The sequence below is a fragment of the Lissotriton vulgaris genome, chromosome 10 (genome assembly GCF_964263255.1).
Source record: "Lissotriton vulgaris chromosome 10, aLisVul1.2, whole genome shotgun sequence".
NCBI classification, from domain to species: Eukaryota; Metazoa; Chordata; class Amphibia; order Caudata; family Salamandridae; genus Lissotriton; species Lissotriton vulgaris.
This window is the reverse complement of record NC_141698.1, coordinates 135,244,107-135,267,879: the sequence shown is the minus strand read 5'-3', so window position 1 is coordinate 135,267,879 and position 23,773 is coordinate 135,244,107. Positions and strand designations below refer to the sequence as shown.

The 23,773-nt window shown below is 45.9% G+C and overlaps 1 protein-coding gene across 1 annotated transcript in view; it reads left to right on the top strand.

The window, feature by feature from the left end:
• The window catches only part of GRAP (GRB2 related adaptor protein), a 423,512-nt gene that overhangs the window by 357,314 nt on the left and 42,425 nt on the right, over positions 1-23,773 (top strand). The gene's annotated exons all lie outside the window — the stretch shown is intronic.

Here is a 23,773-nt window from a genome sequence, read left to right as displayed (position 1 = left end):
CTAGTCTTCATTGACACTAAGAGCCTTATTACGACTATGGTAGTCCTCAGGACCATCTTACTTGCTGTGACGGTCCAACCACCGCCACCACTGTGAGTCCGCCCACAGTATTCTGAGTGTGGTGGTCAGACCACCATGAGACCGCCGGCTCCGCCAGGATCAAGGATCCTTGTGCGTCGGCGGTCTGCAACAGGCCTCAATATGCTGGCGGAACTGATGCCCGCACCACCAAGCATATTACAACCTACATATCCATCACCCTTTTCATGGTAGTGAGCCCGGTATGAATAGGGTAGCTGACATGCAGGAAAGGAGGCCAAATCTGAACCTGGGGCTACTTGCGGGGGCACATATTTTCTCCTCCTGGAATTGCACCCCCTGTTCCTGCACAGTGTGGCATGCATGCCACACCATGCAGGAACGTGCTGCAGGTACTGTCACAGCGGCAGTCTGCTGTTAACGCTCTCCTATGAGCCTTTTACAGCTGCTGCTTTGAGACCGCTGCAGCGCTGCCTGCTGCCCTGGACGACACTCATAATCCGGCAGGCAGGCACATGAAGGGCTTGGCAGTCCTCCTGTCAGCGCAGGGGTGGCGGTCCGACAGGAGGACCTCCAAACTTGTAATAAGTCCCTAAATGTCTTGCTGCAAAATAGTAATGATCTTAGGAGGTCTTGCACACTCTCTTTAGATGAATGGGGTAACAAGCTTTGCCTCATGAGAAATATCTACTATTACTCTACCTTGATCAAAGACAGGAACTCTAATCACATCTTCACTTCTAAATCCATAATAATGACAGGTTCAGATGTTTTAAATGACTAGAGGATAAACATAAATGTATCAATAATTTGTGATGTTGAGGAGCATTCTCTCCCTGCTCTGCTCTTGCTTGGTAGTTTTTACACCTCAAAAGTAAACCCTTGGGTCTGGAAACATTACTAGCCTCGCTAAGGAAGGGCCTACCACCCAGGACAAAACCTTTCTTAGAAGAGTTTCCATCACCCACCAATGGTGGCATGCTTCATCATAGGGGAACCTCCTCGTATTGTGATGCCTAGTCACGATATGGACTACAACCCCCTCACTGAGAGGAAGGAGCTCAGGGATGTTTTTGTACTAAGGGAGGTATATACTAAATACCCAATAGTAGAGCTTGGGGTGGTGCGGGCAGCAGAGCAAATGAGGAAATACAGCGATTAAGACTAACTACAGGGTCCACTACAAAATCTTTAATAGGGCGACCCTGGGTTAGGATTGAAAAACTGCATGGTACTGCAGGACTAATTAAACCTGCTCATGTGTCACAAAGGGCGACATGTTTCAGCCAGTAACCAAACTAGTGTTGCGTCTTTCTTCAGTACCTAAGGGTACTGTTGCTCAAATGTGCTCCAAATAATACAACAAATAAAATATTTGTCTTTTTTGTCTTTGCCAAGTAGGGTGGTTTCTAACCACCCTACTCTGCTGTTTTAAAGAAACAAAGTTCCTTTCATTTATGTCTTCCACTGGTACCACAAGTGAATTCTTCATCCTCAGATGCTCCATGGTATCACTGGATGGTTTTCTATATATCGTTATGTTGATTTGTTGTATTATTTAAACACATTTAAGCAGCAGTACCCATATATCCTGAAGGGCATTGGCAAATAGTTTCACTTTCAATATTTTTAGAGATATAGGCCAATCCTAAACATGTTTCATCTCATCAAAACTGCCACATAGTTTGAAAAAAGGTTTACACTGTGGAAAAAAAAGGTGTGCACTGCAGTGGTAACAATGGTAATTGCTGAAAAACGCTTTCGACTTCCAAGGGGACCTCTTTTTATTCCTCACTGAGGCTACGTGACAAGAAGGAATGTCTGACATAATATCGACAGACAGAATATCTACATACAAAAATATCGAAATCAAAAATATCGGAGTCATATCTTCATAAAGGTAAGTACAAAAATATCGAAAAATTAATATCGTAGTACAAAAATATCGAAATTAAAAATATCGTTTTTTAAAATGTATTAATAATAATGTAAAAATGATTTTAAAATACATATAATTGGGGGAGGAGCCAAGATGGCGGACGGGACGGACGTGTGAGCGCCCGGCTCCCGAGGCCGTCTGCTCCACTTGGATATCCTGGCACCAATCCTTGCTTCTTCCGCGCTGGGACGACGACTTGTGTGCGCTGTGGACAGTCGCTTTCATTTGCGACCATCGCCGGCCGTTTTGGACGAGGATTTCGAGACCAGCCACTCACCGGGGCTGCCCGCGACCCTCAAACCGATTGCCGCTGCAGGTCATTGGGGCTCTTTGTCGGGCGGCCGGACTGTGGAGGTACCGGCGTATGGGACGGACCCGCCTACGAGTGGCGGAAAGAATTCCTCCTGCCCTGTGAGGAGCGACTCCAGCCGGCTGACGAGTGTGTGCTGGGGAGACGAGATCCCTTTGTTCTTCGCTCTCCGTTCCTGCACTGCCTCTAGCCTGAGCGGTCTCCATCTTGCGGCGCCCTTCTGGTCGCGCGCTGTGGGTGCCCCTGATTGTTGAGTGGGTTCTCACTGTGCAGGACCCTCCGTGCCGAGAGCTGCTTGCCCCCCCGGGATACGACGGCTGCCCTCCATAACGGAGTCGCCCCCTCTCCCTCCAGTGTGACTTCGTGGGAGAGACAACAATGGCGCTCGTCCTCCAGCGGGAACGGAGAGCTGGTTCCTTGTTCCCAGCCTGCGCGGACCTGCCTGCAATTGACCCGGGCGAGGATTCAGATGCGGCGCTGGGCAGTGAAGATCGGCTGCTGTGGCAGGGAGACCCGACCTATGGCGATGTTCTCGATGCCCTCGCTGACCTACGAGCAACATGGCGGCGCACTGCTCAGGAACTGGGGGATAAGATCGATGAAGCTGTGAGTTCCTTACAGCGGCCGAGGCTGCCTGTATCTCTATTGCCCGTGTGTGATTTTCCAACGACTACAGTGTTGCTGCAAGAGCGTGTGGAAGACAGTTACAATCCTGGCTACAATGTTGCGCGCCTCCCTGCCGATGCTGCTACTGCTACGCAGTTTTCCCTCACACCGGGTCCTTTGATTCTGCCAGACCGATTGAAATCGGGGCTTCGCTTGGTGCCCCCTCAGCTGTTTGCCCCCCTAGCGGGCATAGCCTTCGGAGCCCCCTTCCAGTATCGCCGGAGTGAGCGACATCCTACATGGCAGGGGGGGCTCGTCATCCTGGGCACTGACTTAATTGGAGACCGGGGACGCTCATCTTCCTCTCTTCTGCACCTTTCCCGGCGGGAGCGGCCATTTTGCTCCTTTGTTCTGCCGGACGGGTTTCCGTTGAACTGGTCATGCCTGGAGATGTTTCGTCGATCGGGCCAGGGTTGATGGGGACCCTCATCTCGGCTAGTTTAATCGGCTGGCGGTGACCTGGACTGTTTTTCGTTTTGTAATACTGACTGATTTGTAATTGCAGCCTCCTTCCCAATTGAACTTGTGTCTATCCTGTATTAGTGTGATCTTTGGTGGTGGAAGGGGGGTTATGTCCGGGCCCGGGGACTAAAGGGTAATCATTAATGCCCAGCCTTGATGTGCGCCCGCTATCATGTCGTTCTTGGGGTAATTATTGACGCTATGCTTTTTGTGCGGGTTGGCCGGGGAGGGAGGCAGCTTTTATGAGTGTTGGGTGCACATATTGTGTACTGATTTCTTCTTTCACTCCTGTCGTTGCAATTAAACACAGCGCAGCCACTTTTGGAATGGGAGGTCTCAGTGTGGGTACGCAGTGGACGGCTGGGATCCCGGGAATTCTGATGTTTAGTGGGCTCCTCCCCCCACCTTTTCCTTTCGGGGAGCGGTAGATTAGCTTGTTCTTTTCTCCCTCCCTGAATGTCATGAGTGATGTTTTTCATTTTCTTTTTCTTCTTCCTTTCGTCTCCTTTCTTCCTTTATCTGCACTTCTTGCTGTTCTTTCTCCTTTTTCCGACTTTTCTTCTTTCTAAATTTCGGGTTTATGGGGCGACAGGCACGCTGCTAGGGGGGGGGTAGGACATAGCCTCTGCATGTTTGTAGGGTGGGGGGTTATCATTCATTTTTTGTTAGTTTCTATGGGACCTGTTTTGTTTCTTCTATGATTTCACTTTCTTGTCCATGTATGAGAGTGCTGGGTGTAGGGTGGCAGTGGTTAGGCGACTGGGTTATGGGCGTTGCTATGTGACATAACTATTGTGTGGCCATCCTGCCTGGCGGGGACTTGATTTCCGATTTGAGACTTGCTTGATACAGGCGCTAAAGTCAAGTCCCGTCTACATGGACCTTGCTCTTATCTTCTTTATTGGTATGGAACGCTACGACCTGATCTTGATAGTTGCATATCAAAAACTTTAAAATTAAACCTACAGTCATCCTGTGACACGGTGCGGCGATACCCTTCAGTCTTTCTTCCGTCAATTGTTTGCAATTCTGCTACAGTACTGTGTCGCCATAATGTATGCCGTTGTGCTACCCAGCTGTTCGTGGCCGGCCGGTTGGTTGTAGGCCCGTATTTGTTACTTTTTCTTATGCACAATAAAGGTTTTCAAAAAAAAAAAAAAAAAATACATATAATTTTACAAATATTAAATAAAAACATTAAAACATAATTAAAAAATTAAAACTAATACATATACATTTAAAATAAATTAAAAACTTAATAATTTAATGTAATTGTATTTATTTTAATTTCATTTAATTGATTTAATTTAAATTTATTTTATTTTTACCCTGTACGCCTGTACCCCAAAAACCCCAAACTGACCCTGAACCCTAAAAATACCCCTTTACCCAAAAACCCCAAACTGACCCGGAACCCTAAAAATACCCCTTTACCCAAAAACCCAAAACTGACCCTGAACCCTAAAAATACCCGTTTACCCAAAAACCCAAAACTGACCCTGAACCCTAAAAATACCCCTTTACCCAAAAACTGAAAACTGACCCTGAACCCAAAAAAAAACCTTTACCCAAGAACTGAAAACTGACCCTGAACCCTAAAAATACCCCTTTACCTAAAAACCCAAAACTGACCCTGAACCCTAAAAATACCCCTTTACCCAAGAACTGAAAACTGACCCTGAACCCTAAAAATACCCCTTTACCCAAAAACTGAAAACTGACCCTGAACCCTAAAAATACCCCTTTACCCAAAAACTGAAAACTGACCCTGAAGCCTAAAAATACCCCTTTACCCAAGAACTGAAAACTGACCCTGAACCCTAAAAATATCCCTTTACCCAAAAACCCAAAACTGACCCTGAACCCTAAAAATACACCTTTACCCAAAAACCCAAAACTGACCCTGAACCCTAAAAATACTCCTATACCCAAAATTAATTAATATTATGTAATTACCAATTAATTATTAATTAACAATAACAATAAAGTAAATATATTAGCACATTAGCTGTAATTAATTTAATGTAATAATTAATATTATTTTTTCCCAATTAATTAATTATCAATAACAAAAATTATATATAAAAAATTACTCTAATTAATGTAATTAACTAATTAATATTAATTAATTACCAATTAATTATTAATAAAAAATATGTAAACAATTATATTAATTAATTAACTAATTAATATTAATTAATTACCAATTAATTATTAATTAAAAATATTTGCAAACATATATTAATTAATTATTATTAAATTACTTCCCACCCTATTCCCCTATAAACCCACAACCCGCTCTGATACTAAAACGCAAAATGTAAACAAATTTACAAATTTTACAACATACATTACAAAACATGTTTAACAAACATATAAACAACATAATAAAATACATAACACTAAACATTTTTTCGATATTAGTAAAATTCGATATTAGTAACATACATACCTTAAAAAAACAATATTCTGTCTGTCGATATTATGGACATCGATATTCTATACTGTCGAAATTAAAACATCGATATTATTGTATATCGATATTTTAATTTCGATATTTTGTCTGCCTACCACAAGAAGCATTAAAACGGGTACCCTAAATGCCCTTGAGGATACAAACCTCAGACGCTTTTTTCATGGTATACCCGCCATCGATAACTATTCCAACTTTTATGTTTTCAAAAAGAAAATCAACAGACCAGGATTCTTACAAAAAATTCCACTGAAATGGTGCCTGCAAAATAGGTCATAGGAGGCATAATGAATGCATGTTCAGTACCCACTCAGCTGATTTGCCAAATTGCTTGCTTATATGTCAAAAAGAAATGTTAGGATGTCACTCATGGGTGTTCCTTTCTCTTAATTGCATCCATAAATCAAAAGGCTCCTAACTGACTCCAGTCGTCTTCTTGGTGACGGACGCGTCTCCTTGGCATCCCCTAAAAATGTTTTGATCCATGTACATACTTTCCCAGCTACTGTAGCTACTGTACTTGTCTACAATCCCTGGGAACCATTAAATCATGAAATATTTATCATGTGGTTCCAGGTACTTTTCCTTCATTTCACCGTTGTCCGTGCTGCAGTCATAAAATCTAGTTGGGTTTACTTGGATATGCATTATAAATTATTGACGGAACAGATTTTTCAAACTATTATGTTTCTAAAATGTTGAAACTAGCTTGTTCTCTATACTCTTGGCAATTGCCTTATAATACATTTGTATACTCTTATCTTAACCAATTTTGATATTTTTGATTTAACCTGATATCTTCATAATCGACTTAATCTGCTTTCCTTTCTATTGCAATCTCCTACTTAAGTTACTTTTATTTTAATGAATCACCCATAGTCTTAGCTCAACATACTTGCTCTCTTTACTTTTCGTGGTTCTTAACCTTCTTTGTATACTGTTTATGTAACTGTCATTTTATACTTTAGACATTTATGATTTTATAAACTCTTGACTTAAACTTTTGTCTGTACTCTCAGTATGCACTGCTTTATAGTCTTAGGCTAGACAATTAACCCGTTTTCTGTTTTTCTACCCATTTAAATCAAATTGATGACTAAACTGTTGCTTTAACCACATTCTTTTTTTTTCATAACCAATTTTATTATGAGTTCAAGCATAGCTCAACACAGCCCTCCACAGTCAGGAGGAGACTGTCAAAGTCCGATAAAAAAAAAACATATCATTAGTACAGCATCAAACCCATCGTTATACAGTAAATGGCATCGAACTACCCCACCCACCCAACCCCAAAAACACCAACCAGCCCCGCCCACAGCTACCCACCCCTTATCCCACCCTAACCCAGTGCACGCGATCACAGTCCAGCAACTTGGGACAGTCTACAAAGGTGGAGCCGGCCAGCGGCCTAGAGTGCGGGATCCACATCCAGCTGTAATGCATCATCAATGTCCACAGGGGGGTCAAGGAGCAGGCCCCGGTAATCCGCCCACCGCTTCCAGATTTTGAAATGTTTGCGGGGACATCCCCGGGCTTCAAAAATAGGCTGTTCTAGACCCATGAGGAAATCCAGTCCCGCCCTCCAAGCCCCGAGGGGGGGGGCGCGCTCGCTCTTCCAGGCCTGCGCCAGGTCTCTCTTCGCCACCACCAGCCCCAGCAACAGCAAATGGCGCTTGTAAATATTGCCTCCAACATTCTCTAGAACATGAAGAAGGCCCAGCCTGGGGGTACGGGGCAGGTCCCAACCCAACACCTCTGAAAGGCAGTCCCACACCCCAGCCCAGAATCGAGTCAGTCTCTTACAGGACCATACTGTATGAAACAGGGTGCCCTCTTCAGAACCACACCGCAGACATTCGGGAGACGCGACCAGGCCTGCCCGCCATAGACGGTGTCTAGTAAAATACGCCCGGTGGAGGTATTTGAACTGGATGAAGCGAAGGCGGATGGCTATAGCAGTACCTCTGGGAGATTCCAAGGCCTCACGCCAGTCGTCATCATCCAGTGGACCTACATCAGCCTCCCAAGAGGCCCGCAGCGCTGCGAGTGAAGGGGTACAGTGAGTGACCAGAGAGCGATATATCTGCGAGACCTTCTTGTCACCCAGATCTCCCATAAACAGTTTAGCTTCGATAGGACTAAAATCAGGGAGCTGTTCCAGGCCCGCCAGACTTGGGGTAAGTGCGTGGCGGAATTGAAGGTAGCGGAAAAACTGGGTCTTGGGCATGCTAAATTCGGAGCTAAGCTCCTGAAAGGACTTCAGGGTAGTACCAGAGAGGACATGACCTAGGGACGAGATCCCAATCGCATCCCAGCCGTCAAATCCGGACAGGGACGCCAGCGCCGGTAACAGACCATTTCGCCACAACGGGGTTTCGGCTGTAAGCCGACCCCACCAGCCCACCCGATGCAAGGCCCGCCGCCAGACAGTGAAGACCACCTGGGTGACTTGCGGAAGCAGTCGCCTCCGCCTAGCCGAGTACAACAGGGTGTGAAGGGAGGCGCCACCCATCAGGGAATGCTCAAGGGCATAAGCCGGGTCACTACGGTCGCCATACCACCACTCGTTGAGTACAAGAAGATGGGAGGCCCGATAGTAAGATAAAATATCCGCGGCCGCCAAGCCGCCGCTGTAGGTAGAGAGGAAGCAGGTGCGCAGCGCCACCCTGGTGGCACCGCCAGCCCACAGAAACCGGCCCAGCACAGAATCAACTGTACGGAACCACTGCGGGTCAACCTGGAAGGGATGATTCTGCAGTTGATACAGCAGACGGGGAAAGCCACCATCTTGAAGATGGCCGACCGGCCGTAGATATTAAGTGGCATGCGCGACCATGTCTTGACGTCTAGTTGGACCCGATCCCATACAGGTAGAATGTTCCGGTCCCATGCCACTGTAGGCGAGGCAGAGAGGAAGACACCTAGGTACTTTACACCCTCAACCGCCATCTGAAGGGATGCAGCCCACGGGCAGTCCACTGCGGCACCCCCCAGCACCCACATGGTCGACTTGCGCGGGTTAAGGAAGAGCCCTGATGCCCGACCAAACTCCTGCATCAACTCCAGGACACGAGGACCCGTACGCTGCAGGTCGGTCATGAAAAATAGCACATCATCCGCATATAAGGCTATGCGGTCCGAGTGATCCGCACCCCAAACGAAGCCACGGTAGATCTCATCGCGGCGCACCCTGGCGGCCAGCGGCTCCATGGCCAGCGCGAAGAGGTAAGGGGAGAGCGGACACCCCTGACGCGTGCCCCTGGACACCGGAAAGCGAGCAGACGTCGTTCCCGAGACGCGCACCGAGGCCGTGATCTCAGTGTAGAGCAGCCTGATATAGGAGAGGAACACCGGGCCGAGATTCAGCAGCGGCAACAGGGTAAAAAGAAAGGTCCAGCTGACCGAATCGAAGGCACTATCAATATCAGCCAGCAGGAGCGCCGCCGGGTCCTCCGAAGACTCGATCGCCTGCATCGCGGCCTGCGCCCGTCGTATATTGTGTCTCGTTGCCCTGCGCGGCATAAAGCCCGCCTGATCTGGGTGGACAAGGGCCGAAATGTGTGGGAGTAAACGGTTCGCCAGCGCCTTTGCCAGGAGCTTAGCCTCGAAGTTGATGAGGGATATGGGGCGATAAGAGTCATGGCGATCGGGAGGCCTACCCGGCTTCAGAAACACCACGATTTCGGCGTGACGCCAGTCCGGTGGGAGGCGGCCACGCTCTCGTGCCATTTCCAGGGCCCGCAAGTAGTGCGGCCCGAGCTGCAGATGGAACTTCTTATAAAATTCGCTGGGGAAGCCACTCGGCTCCGGTGCCTTGCCTACATTCAACTGGCCCAGTGAATCACCCAGCTCCTCAGCCGACAGGGGAAGGTCTAGGGCCTCGCGTACCTCATCAGATACAGCAGATGGGGGAACCGAAGCAATATAGTCTGCGATGATGGCAGGGGAGAGAGTCTCCCGAGAGGCATACTGGTGCCCATAATAGCGCGCAAAACTCGTTGCAAGAGCCGCCGGATCAGTGATTGCCACTCCTGCACCATCAACAAGGCCCGGCAGCGTAAGAGGCTGTAGGTTCTGTTGGCACAGCCTATGGAGCATGGTGCAAGACTTGTCGCCCCACTGATAGACCCGACTACGGGTGGCTAGCCACGCCTGACGAGCCTCATCCAACAGGACCGAGGAATAAGACTGTTGCGCCTGCAGGAGTAGCCGCAGTGCCACATCATCGGGTGCCTCGCCGTGCCGAGCCTCGAGCTCCTCCACCCGCTCCGCGGCCGCGGCAATGCCCCCCAGTCGAGTCCGGCGAGCAGCTGCACACCAAGCAATATCTGTGCCCCGCAGGGTGGGTTTCATAGCCTCCCAGACTGTCACCGCATCCATCCCCTCGGTAAGGTTGTCCCGCCAATAGTGGGCGATCGCGCTGCGCAAATGTTGGGAATAATCAGGGCGCTGCAGATGCCACGCGGACATTCGCCATCGGAAGGGGGAACGTGCTTTGCACAAGTCAATTTGTACCGCCACTGGGGAATGATCAGAGAGCCCGCGGGGCCGAATCGCTGCCCCCTTCACTCTATCAAGGAAAGCCCTCGGGACGAACACACAGTCCAAGCGTGAAAGGGAGCCATGGACCGCCGAGACAAAGGTGTACTCTCGCCGTCCCGCATGCATATGCCGCCACACATCCACCCAGCCCAGACCATCAACCATAGCCCCCAACCGTGTAGGGGAGGATACAGGTGCCACTCCTGGCCTCCTCTGCCGGTCCAAAGCCACATCCATCACGTCGTTCCAGTCTCCGCCAATCACAGCCATGGAGCGGGGGAGCTCGGCCCATACAGCAAACAAACGTTCAGCTAAGGCCCACTGCAGGGGGGGGGGGCATACACACAGCCAAACACAACCGGCTCCACTCCGACTTTCCCCTGTACAAAGACAAAACGGCCCTGGGGGTCAAGCCACTGACGCTCATGTACATACGCTAGCCGTCTATGAATAAGAATGGCCACACCTCTGGAGCCCCTGGTAAATCCGGCATGGCTGCAAGCTCAGGGCTTTTGTACCTAGCATGTGCGTTTCTTGAAGAAGGAGCACATCTGCCAAGTCCCTCTTAGCCCATCGAAGCACCGCTCCCCGTTTAATCTTGTCCAATAATCCCCGTACATTCCAGCTAAGGACACGCATGGAAGCGCCATTAGGCGCCAAGTGAGGGACATCAACCATGATCACAATGCTCCCAGCCCCACACTCCCCGACCCCCGGCCCACCTCCCAGACCCCACAGTTGCAAAACACACAGAGACCACGTGCACCCCCAGAACCAGAACCCCAGACCCCACAAATCCCGAAGCCCCAAACCCTACTACCCCTCCGAACCCGACCCAACCCACAAGTAACCAAACACCCAGGTTCCCCCCACCCCCACCCCCATACTTCAAAGAACAATGAAGTACCTGTCGCGGTATGCGGTACATCAGGCCCAAAACACTGCACCCAAAGCCAGCCATACCAATGGATCCCAACTAGTCCCCCCTTTAACTAATCAGACACACCCAGAACCACCACCCAGTCCCAGCAGGAGGAGGCAGCCCAAAGTACGTGCCCTGAACCCCAACAAACACCCATTAAAGCCATAAGCATAGCACCACTAGAAGGTTATAGCCCATGACGGCCCCGGCATTCGCCAAGAAGAAAGCAATACTGCACCAGTTCATGTATGTCCCATCGACCACAGCTCAGCCTTCGCCAGGGATAGTCACATAGAGAAGGCAACCAGCAGACAGTCCCTGTGACGGGCGATCAGGATCCTCCATCAGATCGGTCCGCATCAGGCTGTGTGTCCCCCAAGAGGGGGTCCCGGGACAGGGACCTCCGCCGGGAGCGGGACTTGCGATGACGTTTCCCTTTGCCAGATGGGTTGCTCCTGTCCTGAGACGAGCTACGTGACGATCCAGAGTGCAGCCCCGGTTGGACGTGAGGTCGAATCCTGACTGTTTCATCGGTCCAGTTGAAGACGGCCTCCGGCGTATCAAAGAAGATGGTCTTGGAGTTGAAAATCACCCGAAGGCGGGCCGGGTAAAGCAGCGAGTATTGAATTTTCAGGCCACGCAGCTTGGCCTTGGCGTCCAGGAAGGAGTGCCGTTGTTGGTGGACCAGTTTGGTATAGTCCGGGAAAATCATTATTTTATGATTGTCATACAGCAGGGTGTCCTTCAGCCGCGCTTCCCGGAGGATGACGTCCCGGTCGTGAAAGTTGAGGAGCCTGGCGATGATCGGGCGAGGCCGCCCCCCGGCTGGTGGCTTCTGTGTCAGGGCGCGGTGGGCACGCTCCACTATGAAGCATCGCGACAGGGCGTCCGGGGGTAGCCAGCTCTCCAGCCACCGGGACAGGAAGGCGTCCATAGGTCCATTCTCGCAATCCTCCGGAAAGCCAACGAAGCGCAGGTTGTTTCGCCTCGCCCGCCCCTCGGCATCCTCCACACGAGACGCCAGGCCCCGTTGGATCTGTTCCATGTCGGCAATCTTCTTCTGAAGGGCACCAACATCGCCCTCCACTGCCGTGACCCTGGTCTCAGTTTCGGCAATGCGGGCGACTGCATTGTGAAGATCTTGACGCAGCAGCATCACATCGGCCCCCACCGCGCCGATTTTCGCATCCAGCATGTCGCGGGACTGCGTAATGGCCGCCATCAACGCCGCGTTGTCCGGTCCAGCAGGGTGACTCCCACTAGCCGCCCCGGCTCCCCCACCATGGCCGGTGAACTTGTCAATGGGTCCTGTCTTAGTGGCAGCCGAGCCTCTCGTCATGGCGGCCGTGAGCAGTGACACGCACCTGTATCCGGGCCGCTTCTCGCAATAGTCCACCAGCCAGGCCCCGGCCTAGGCGTCTCGAACACACCAGGCCGCCCGAGAGTCCCTCACCACCGGCCCACAGATCGGGTTGCACCCCAGGCAATGCTGCCTCGCCAAGGTGTAGGAGATCGTCTTCGCGCCCACCGGTGCTCCTGGCACGGCGCAGATATGGGCCACCCCAGTGCGGACTACCAGTTCTCCAGCCACCGCCCCAGGTACCACAGGAGCAGGATAGGGCAATAGAACCGGGCCGGTGACTCCGGGTGGGGACCACCAAACCAGCAGCCCCGGCTACACCAAGGCCCGGCAGGCCGCAGAGCTGCCGACACCCCCACCAGTCGCAGCGAGGAAGGGCCGAGGATCCCACTGTAGGTCGTCAGGAGCAAGGAACCCCGGATCGTGGCCAGCCCAGGTTGCGAAAATCAAGGTCCCGACTGCGCTCGGGCCACCAGGCGACCCCTGCTGCTCCGGCCCCTTCGCCGCGTCCACACCACTTGCAGGTCCAGCCAAGCCCTGGGAGGATAATCACTGGTCAAGGGTCCAAGGTACGTCGCGACCCCCTCTGGCACAGCTCTTCGCAGCAGCCCCCACTGCGCCGGTCAACAAGAGTGGAGGACACAGTTCTCACCGGTAATGGAGCCGCTGCCAGTCCCAGCGGAGGGTAATGCGCCAGCCAATAGCGGGGGACAGCAGCAGCAGAGTGTCCGGACACCAGTGCGAATGTCCTCGGGTGTCGCCAAACTCGAGGCCCCGGCTCCAGCAAGGCCAGGTAGGCCGCCGCCCCTCCGAGGGCCCCCACCGGCCCAGGCCCCCGCCACCGGCAATGTATGGACAGGCTGGGCACTCCGCTGTGAGCCGCCAGCAGCAGACAGCCCCGGATCGCGGTCTGGGAGCGGCAGCGCCGGCTCCCGGCCAGGTCCCCCCGTCGGGAACGCCAAAATCGAGGCCCCGGCTCGTCCGGCGGGCACCAGGCCGCTCGCTGCAGTCACTCGCCCCACAGCCGCAGGTGGTCTCGGCGCGGTATCTCCCGCAGCGGACGGCTCCCGGAGTCCTCCGCCAGCACTACCCTGGATGTGGTGCACTTTCTGGGGTTCAGGGCCAGGATAATGCCAGGATAAACGGCGGGCCGGCGGGAGCTCTTAGGCAGCCACGTCCGCCATGCTCGCCCGCTAAGCCACGCCCCCCGCTTTAACCACATTCTTGCTTTTTTGATTAATGTAATAGTCAATATCGTATGCTGACCTGTTTTCTACAAGTGCCAGTTAATCTGCTTTCTTCTCTTTGATTAGGGCCTGAGTATTTCATCTCCACCTCTTACACCTCTGATGGCCTGCCGGAGTAAGGGCCGCCAGAGGGTTTCCCATTTGTCCTCCCACCCAATTTAGAGTGGGTGATCAAATGGCATATTTTTACTTTCACGCGCCATTCAACGTGTAAGTAAAAGTAAAAATATTGTAATGGCCCCTATCCCTACGCCATGGGAGAAATCTACCATGGCGAGAGGGTCATTGCATTTTTCATTTTGAAAAAGAAAATACCGCTTTGGGATTTTCTTTTTGAAAATAAAAAAGGATATTGGAAGTGTGCCTTGCAGCTCTGTCATGTTGACAAAGCCACAAGACACACTTTCAATCTAAGAGATGTCCCCTGGGCCGATGGACATCTCTAAGTCAGGTGGGTAGAGTAGCCTCCTCTCGATAGTCGCAACGTGTTCTGCCATGCTGATAGAATATACAACACCTGCCGCACCCTACATCTGGCCTTTACTCTAGGCTACACTTAGAGCCAAATGTATGAAAATCATGTTGCAAAATACTAGCCACAATCCGCGACCAGGATTTTTGCAACCTGTAAAGATTTTACGAACCGGCCTATGTACTAATAGGTCGGTTCTCAAAAATCTGAATTGTAGATGGTCGGAATCTAACTAACCTCATAAATATTTATGAGGCAGGTTGTAAATTGCAATTCACTACCATCGGCTGCCATCACAGGAATGGTGGTCTTCAGATGTCAGCAGACCACCATGTCTATGATAAAATTTTAATAAAGTAATCTTTTTTGTAACACAGTCCAATTTCCTTAAAGGTAACAGAGTTGGAAAACACAGCTTATATTTTTTCATTTAGTTTGATTGAGAGTGTACAGCGGTGCTATAGACCACTGCCTATTGGCAGAAAAACATTGTTGATATTTACAGGAGTAAGGGGTCCCCATGGGACCACTTCCCTTTTTCGAATGGCCTAATACCACAACTTGGGGGTCGCTAACTTTTTGAGTATGACCATTATTTCACTTCTAATACATTACAATTTATGGATAAGAATAATTATTTGAAAGTTACATCGGTGCTATGCCCCTTTCAAATAACCATTTCCAAACCCATTTTAGGGTTAGTAAAAAGCTATAACTCATAAATTGGATTTAGCAAATGGCTAATAGCAGTTTTTCGACCACTCGCTCCAAATTGAAGCGCTCGCAACTGAAAAATGCATATTACATCTGGCCAAAAAATGCAAAACTCTTGGCATGACATAACTTCTATACTCCTGGCTTAACCTTATCTCTGTGCAGATATCCTACCATCTAGGCATTAGGGCCCACATGCATCAAAGGAAAAACTGATCACAAACTGGAAGATTGTCAGAATCTGCCCCTTTGCGACCAATATTTTTGCATTTGTGATGCATCATCCCAAATGCAAAAATCGCAATTTAAGAAATCGCAAAATTGCGATTACTTAAATTGCGATTGCATTTAAGGAATCTCAAAGTGAGATTCCTTAAATGCAATGCATGATAGTAAAAAAATTAGCGATTTCGCTAATAGGGGGAGCAAATTACCATGAAGTTGAACTTCATGGTAATTTGCAAAAACTAAACATGGCTAATAGCAGTTTTTCCACCACTCGCTCCAAATTGAAGCGCTCGCAACTGAAAAATGCATATTACATCTGGCCAAAAAATGCAAAACTCTTGGCATGACATAACTTCTATACTCCTGGCTTAAACTTATCTCTGTGCAGATATCCTACCATCTAGGCATTAGGGCCCACAAGCATCCAAGGAAAAACCGGTCGCAAACGGGCAGATTCTCAGAATCTGCCCGTTTGCGACCAGTATTTTTGCATTTGTGATGCATCATTCCAAATGCAAAAATCGCAATTTAAGAAATTGCAAAATTGCGATTACTTAAATTGCGATTGCATTTAAGGAATCTCAACGTGATTTGCTATTTCGCTAATAGGGGGAGCAAATTACCATGAAGTTGAACTTCATGGTAATTTGCAAAAACTTTGAAAAATGCACTAAAGTGCATTTTTCAAAGTTCCATTTTACACACAAACATACCCTTAGGGCATGTGTATGTGCAAGATGTACCCATATGCAGATTTCAGGGGTACAACAGGGTGTCCTTATGACACCCTGGCACCCTTGAAATTGCAATCTCAATTTGTGATTCTCTAATTGAGAATTGCAAATTGAGATTGTCTTCCCATTCATTCCTATGGGCCTCTAGGCCCATAGGAATGAATGGGGAGGTATTCATTATTTGCGACTCGCAATTTGCGAGTCGCAATTAAGGAAGTTTTAAGATATTGCTATTTTTTAAGCTAGTTCTTCATGTATAGCATTTTGCTATTCCTTATTAGCGAATCCTTATTTTTCGCTAGTAAGGAATTACAAATGGCATTGTTGATGCTTGTGGGCCAAAGTGATGCTGCCTTTTCTGCTATTGTCATAATCTAATATATTGCGGTTTATGTTGCTTTCTACACTTAACCTGCATTCAGTACTACATTGATAGCTGAGTTTTGCACTCTAGTCTTTAACTACTTCATACATTGTGCTCCGAAGGTTCTCTTCATTGCTCGACAAATACAATAAAGGTGATTGCATGGGAAAAACACACACACGTGACATTAATTAGGCGGAAAAGTAATCTTGCAAATGCATCATGCAGGCAGCACACAAAGAAAACCTTTAGAAGAAATAAATTACAGGTTGGAAGAGAGAGTCTGCTTCCAAGCTGAAACCTTTTTCCCGCCTTCCGCTTTCCCCCAGGCAAATGTAGACTCAGGTGCAGAAGTGCCACAAAAATGGTGAAGTAATGAGAGGTGAAATAATGCCAAATAACCATGTAAGAACAAGACCCTGGCAGGGGAGGTTAGCTGATCTGTTACTCAACAGGTGGAGTATGACTGTGGCAAAGCAGACAGGCTCTTGGTACAAGCCCAGCCGTTGGCATGCATGTGAACGTAGGTAAGATTGCTCCATGGAGAGGAAAGGTACTAAATTCACGAACAGATTAGCTATTAGGAAATCACAAACAGTAATGTACAACATTGTGTTTTGTAGTGTTTGCGATTTTAAATGGATCACAAGGGGCCTGCCTCATTAATATTCATGACGCAGGTTGCAATTTGCGGCTCATTGGAAATGGCCGACACTCACAGGGATAGTGGCCTGCCTGCTGGGGTCAGCAGACCACCATGTCTGTGACTGCTTTTTAAATAAAGAAGTTTTTTTATTTTGATATGCAGCCCATTTTCCTTAAAAGGAAAAGTGGATGCATTTAAAAAAGAAAATAGAAAAGATTCCTTTTAATTTTTTAAGAGTGGGCAGTGGTCTAAGGGGCCACTGCCTGCTCTTACAAAATGTTGCCAGCACGTTCACAAAGGGGAAATAGTCCGTTGGGATTATTTCCTGTTTGCGAATGGGTTACCACCAATTTGAAGTTGGTGGTAACTACGAATGTTTTGCGACCGCATTCCTACATACCAGTGTGACTCGCTATTAGAAAGGGACACCCTTGACCCGCCCCTTCCTAATAGCAACTCGCAAACCCAATTTGCGGTTTGACAATAGCTTACCAAATTGCCAATAGGGCGTCGTACATTACAAAAACAATTAAAGTCTCAAACGGCCCGATTCTGCAAATCAGGCTAGTTTCTGCATAAGGGTACAAGCCCCCTGTATTTTTTGTGCCTACTTTTTTTTCTAATCAAATTCCCTGGCCTTTTTGTGCCTACGTGTTTATAAACCAATTCTGTATTTAAAGTAAGATTATAAATACGGCCTGACTGCCGGATGCTTTTTCAGGAGGCTCACTGCGCATGTTGGAACGTGTGCTTGACGCCTCACTGCAATGTCGATAGGGTTTGCCTACGCACAACCCTCGTATTTCACCTCACATCAGGTGCCGTCGTTTCCATTTCTCCTCCTCCTTCAAGTAGATGAAAAACAACCTCAGGCGTTTACTCCCCAGCCCAGGCTGTACGAAGCGGCATATCACACCCTTTCTAGGCTCATTACCGAGTGAGGTGAGATCACAATTCTCACTGACTCCGCCCTACATGTATCCAGATTGCAAAGGCGGGCCTCGGAGGTTTTGAGACTGTATTTGCCCAGAGCCTTGTTGTGAAGAACATGTAGGAAAGAAAAATCAAAAAACGTTTAGGTCTGTCATAATTTATTTCTATAATAGAATGACTTACGTTTGGTAGATTACTCTGTGAATTCGATCCAAAGAGGGATCTAGCACGTTTTAGGACAAATGTACTACTTATTTTAAATCATTGAAAACTTTAGCGGCAGAGAAACCCTAACGCTGTCACTGAATTGATGTGTATATGATGATGTCTGCCCTGTGAACAGTACCTACTAGTGTGTTCCATGCAAAAGGTCGATTGATGTGGTGGTAGGTGTGGGCCTAGTGTGGCTTGGGTGATGAGGGGTGTTACTCGAAACTGGTCCCAGTATGCTTGTTTCCGGTTCAGGGAAGACTTGGCTTGGCAGTTAGGACTGGACTGTTGTTCCCATGAGGCACTGGGTCAAGACTGATTTGCATATGGCTGGGTCTGAACTGGGGTGGCGAAGTGAGCTAAAGAACGATGATGAATTCAACCCAGATCTGTGACTGGGGGTGAGTGTCTGAACAGTTTCAGTGCTCCGTCCATCATCTCCTTGTGTTTGCTTTGGCTTATCTTCATACCTGAATGTGTGACGTATTCTTGTAGTGACCTCTCTTTATGTATTGAGATGTTTCTGTACTGCGCTGAGATTTCAGGCGTAGTATGAAGGTAGCATTTGGGAAGTCCCATTACGTATAAAACGTTTGGCTTTAAAGGCTACAGCGAAGTTGTTGTATATACTTATGGTTATTTTTTTATTCGACACACCATGGCACTACATGACCCAGAATGCACCATTTTTTTCTTTTTTTCAAAACAACTTGCATACTTGTTGGAGAGAAACAGCCTTTACAACGAGGTTTTTACCTTGCTGTACCTTAACCGCACATTTTTTTTCACGCTTGTTTTTAGAACGCAAATGCTTTTACAACATATGCCTTTACCTCCCGTTTTAGGTAAGGTGGGGTAGTGGGGGGTCTCCTTGACAAATACATTGTTTATATATCTAAATATACATATAAACAATGGATGGTAAAGGCAAACATTGTAAAAGCATATGCGATCTAAAAAAACTACTGGATAAAAAATGTGGGATGTGTGTTTCTGTGGCCTTCATTGTTGCCTCGGTCTCGCTTCTGCTTAAACCTAAAAAAGTTAAGGAAAAAAAGACCTATAACTGAGCCTTCTCAGGGATGGCTCCGAGGATCTGGACCTCCCTACCCCCCCCGCCACCCACCCCGAAGTCAGGGTGAACTCGTCTACTGTCTTCTTCAAAAAAGAAGTCAAAGGGCTCCAAAGGAAGACATTTCTCCCTTAGCCTGGCACCTTCCTCTGATTCTGGGTCCATACCCGTTGACTCTTGCCCAGCCACCTTGTTCGAAAGTCTATCGGACAATTCTTGACTGTGATCTATTTTTCTTCCTCTGTTGATGCTGATGTGATTTGCTTTGTCTTCACGAGTATGTTGGATAATTTTAGACTCTGAATTTGTTGCTTTGTTTATTCTGTTTTGTATGCTTATTCCCTTGCGTTACTGATACCCTCAGTGGTCATGTTCGCGCTATATTAAACTTTCAAAATAAAATAAATGAAATACAATATATATATATTTCTTCACTTAGCGAGCAAAGGCGGCTTGCTAGTAGATTAAGAGGCACACACGGAGTTGAAGTGCAAAGCTTAAGATGCTTTATTTGGTGCTTAAATTCCTCTCCCCTCCATATCGACAGACGCGTTTCGCCTCGCGGCTTTTTAAAAAAAAACACACATATATATATATATATATATATATATATATATATATATATATATATATATATATATATATATATATATACATATATATATATGAACCACGTGACTCCTCTGGATCTCTCGGTGTTTCCAGCGCCTGCTTAGCACACCAGCAAACAGAAGGGAGATGGACCACAAAACTTCAGCATATCGATTTTATTTTCGGTACACTGAAAGCAGCTACGCGTTTCTGGCAAGGTATGCCCTTGTTCACGCTATATATATATATATATATATATATATATATATATATATATATATATATATATATATATATATATATATATATATATATATATATATATCCATAACGAAGCACATAAAGAATACAACATATTGGTTGGGACCGGATACAATCCCTGCACAAGTCCTTTATCAATGGCAGAGCTGAGATGCACTGCTGAGGAGCCATGTTTTCAATGTGCCACAAACCAAGTGCCTCTCCTCGACAGTGGCTGCTCCTGCATTTGCTGTGCCCTGTGGTATCAGTGATGGAGGGGAAGTGCTGATACTGTGTAGTTTAAGCTCATAGCTGTGGTGGAGGGTCAGTACCAGACTTATCTTTAATTCCTTTAGCAGCGTTTACAAGCACAAACTATAAACACATTATATAATCATTTTCTTGCTGTAGAAGCTCAAAACGGAAAGAAATGCGGGCCAATTCACAAAGGTAAACTTACGCATGAGTAAATCTACAAGTGTAAGTTTACGCTAACACTTTTGAGTACCCGTACTTGTTTTGGCTATTCACCATTTACGACTGTAAAGTTACTCAAAAGTGTAGACTTATATGCCTCCATCCCCTGAAACGGGGTGGATACAAATTTACAAGAGTAAGTTACTACAGTGGAAAAGAGCAGTAGTAAGTCCAGCACCATGCATGGCAAACCACTGATACTTGAACGCCCTCCCGTAGAAAATAATGGTAGTAAGGACTTAAACTAGAATCCCTTGGCTAATAATGTTAAATTTAAATAATTTATTTCGACTTTTTAAATATACATGTACATTTAAAAAAATGGATGAAAAAACATTATATATGTATTTTAAAAATAAATATCATTTAACGCTAACATATTTTAATAACCTTTTTTAATTTTAAAATAAATGCAACTTATTTTATAAGGAAACATTTAAATGGATTTCAATCAATTCTATACATAAAGTTTTGTATTTTTGAATACATCATAAATACATATTGTACTGTATTGCAATTGCATTAACATAGTGGTTACTTCCCCTGACGAGGCATTGAAGAACTTTTTAAGCAAGTAGCACTCTCCTCCGAAACCCAGAAGGATTAGTGGTGAATCAGTATAGTAAAATATGAAATAAATTTTAGCGGTGTATATGTTAGTCTGTAATTTGATTTGAGAAGGATAGTGGAGGGATAGAAGAGGGAAAGGTTTGCATTTATATAGCGCTTGCTACCCCTGACGAGGTGTTCAAATGCTGTTTGGCGGGTAGCAAGCTACTCTGGAACCTAAACAGGATTAGTGGGGAATTAATATAGGAAAATATGAAATTAATTTGAGGGGTAGACATGATAGTATGTTATTTGGATTGAAAACGAATACTTTAAAATAAGGTAATCATTTAAAGTTACTACCGGTAACTTTTCACATGTAGGTGAAGATCTCCACCACCAGTGCAGCGATCTCCATATGGTAAAGTATAGGAAAAAGTGTAAAACTTTAGAAAATGTAAAATGTTATTGTTAAATAATTGTATGTATTTATTTTAATTTTAAAATTATATTAAAAAAGTTACAGCTTTAATAATTACATCTAAATATCAAATGACATATTTTAAAGATATTAAACTAATTAAAAATTATATTTTATAAATGTTTAAAAGTGATGCACAGAATAGAAGTTTCTTAATTATATTATATTAAAAAAATTGTTACATCACTTTTCAAATAAAAAATTGTTATTAAACTATGTTACATTTAAAAAATGTCTTATTTTTTGATTTTGCTAAGAATTTACTTAAATGTATTTATATTTTAACTAACCTAATGGAATTTAGCACTATTTTCAATGGGGTTTTATTTTAAGGCTCTATCTCCATTAGTTTCCATGAGAGGAAGCTGTTGTATCAGTTGTTGGTCATGTGTGGTGCTGAATTTACTCCATCTCTGAGCTGGGGTAAATTTATGACTGTTTTGTGTCCGTTTTCACTGTAGTATCATTAGAAGTGGAATTTGTAAATAGGAATGGGATGCTGTAATTTGGGTGGGTGCACATCCCTCCCTAAACACATCAATTATTCCTTCCCAAGCCTTCCCATTTTGCAGTAAGCATTCCACATTTTTCAGCCAGTCACTTCTGGCTCTCCAACATTTACTTGTAAGACCTATACATACGTGTACCGAGATTCCTCAATCGTGGCAGAGATCTTCACACAAAAAAAGATTGGGGAGACAGAGGCGGAACCACTGCATAGCATTTTGTAGTACAATAGTAATATTGTTTACCACTGGAATGCAATTTGTGAATAGGCCCCACTCTATAATCCTTTAACCCTTTGTATACCTAAAGAGCATTGAATTCCAAAGATACTCACTGAGAAACATTTGAGCTCATGAAGCTAAATAATTACATTTCCGGTATAACCACCTCTCACCATACCTTTATAAACTGTTTGTAAATGGAATATCCAATTTATATCATTGATAATTTGTCTAGCTAGTTTTCTCCTGTTCTACTAGACAGTACACCACATTTACCATATCACACATAATAATTTATGAAGAATGATATGACATCAAATGTATTCCTTTTAGACAATGCACATTGGACCCAAAGGGCTCAAATCAATGACAGGTGTGTTTCTGTTCTTTGAAATGTTATTTATTACACTTTTCTATTTTACAGACTTCTCTCTATCTGAACGGGAAACATCCTTGATGACGCAACTTTTACCACCCAGTACCTTTACAACGCAGGTTTATCAACGCAAGTCATTACAACGACTTGCGCTGGGGGGCGCTCTAGGATAGGTAATAGTTTAATTTACTATCCAACACCTTCCCTACTATCCACGGGGATTGGAGTTGGAATAGTAAATTAAACTATTCACTATCCAGCACCCCCCCACGCAAGTCGTTGTAACGATTTGAGTTGAAAAACCTGCGTTGTAAAGGCATGCGTGGTAAAAGCATGCGTTGTAACAACGTACATCCATCTGAACTGTATTTATCTTCAGTTCTACTTCATGCTTTGACAACACAGAGATATGGCATCAATGTCTTTGTTTTTAATTGAATATCAGTAGACACCAGATTTAGATTTTCTAATATCACTGCCTTTAATGAAGAGGGAGAGCTTCTCAGGTTTGATTGAAGGAAGCCAATTAGTGAAATGTTTAGTCGGTGGCAGATAATCAAAATTAGAAAACATTCCATAGGAATATGTCTTGAACAAATATTCCCATTTCACCTAATATTCAGTGTAGTTTAGTACACTGTTAAATAGAGGTTAAATATAATGTGTTCATTGAATACAAATCACTTAAAGATTACGAAAGTAAAGTAAAAATGGAATGCACAAGGGAAGGTCGAACAGTGGTATTTTAATTAATTGTAAAATTACACATTCATTACAAAATTTGGTGATAGCAGCTTTCTGGTGATAGTGGAGATAACTGGTCTGGAGGAAATTGACATTTTGGATTTGCTAATGCTTTCTGTGACATTTGATAAATCTTCAGGACACATAGGACAGTTTAGGTTCCTTTAACTAAGGGTCTATGTTGTAGATTTTATGGAAGTTGGTCAAAGAGTGGCAACATTATTTGAAGTGGGCCAAGGTTAGCATGTCTCATT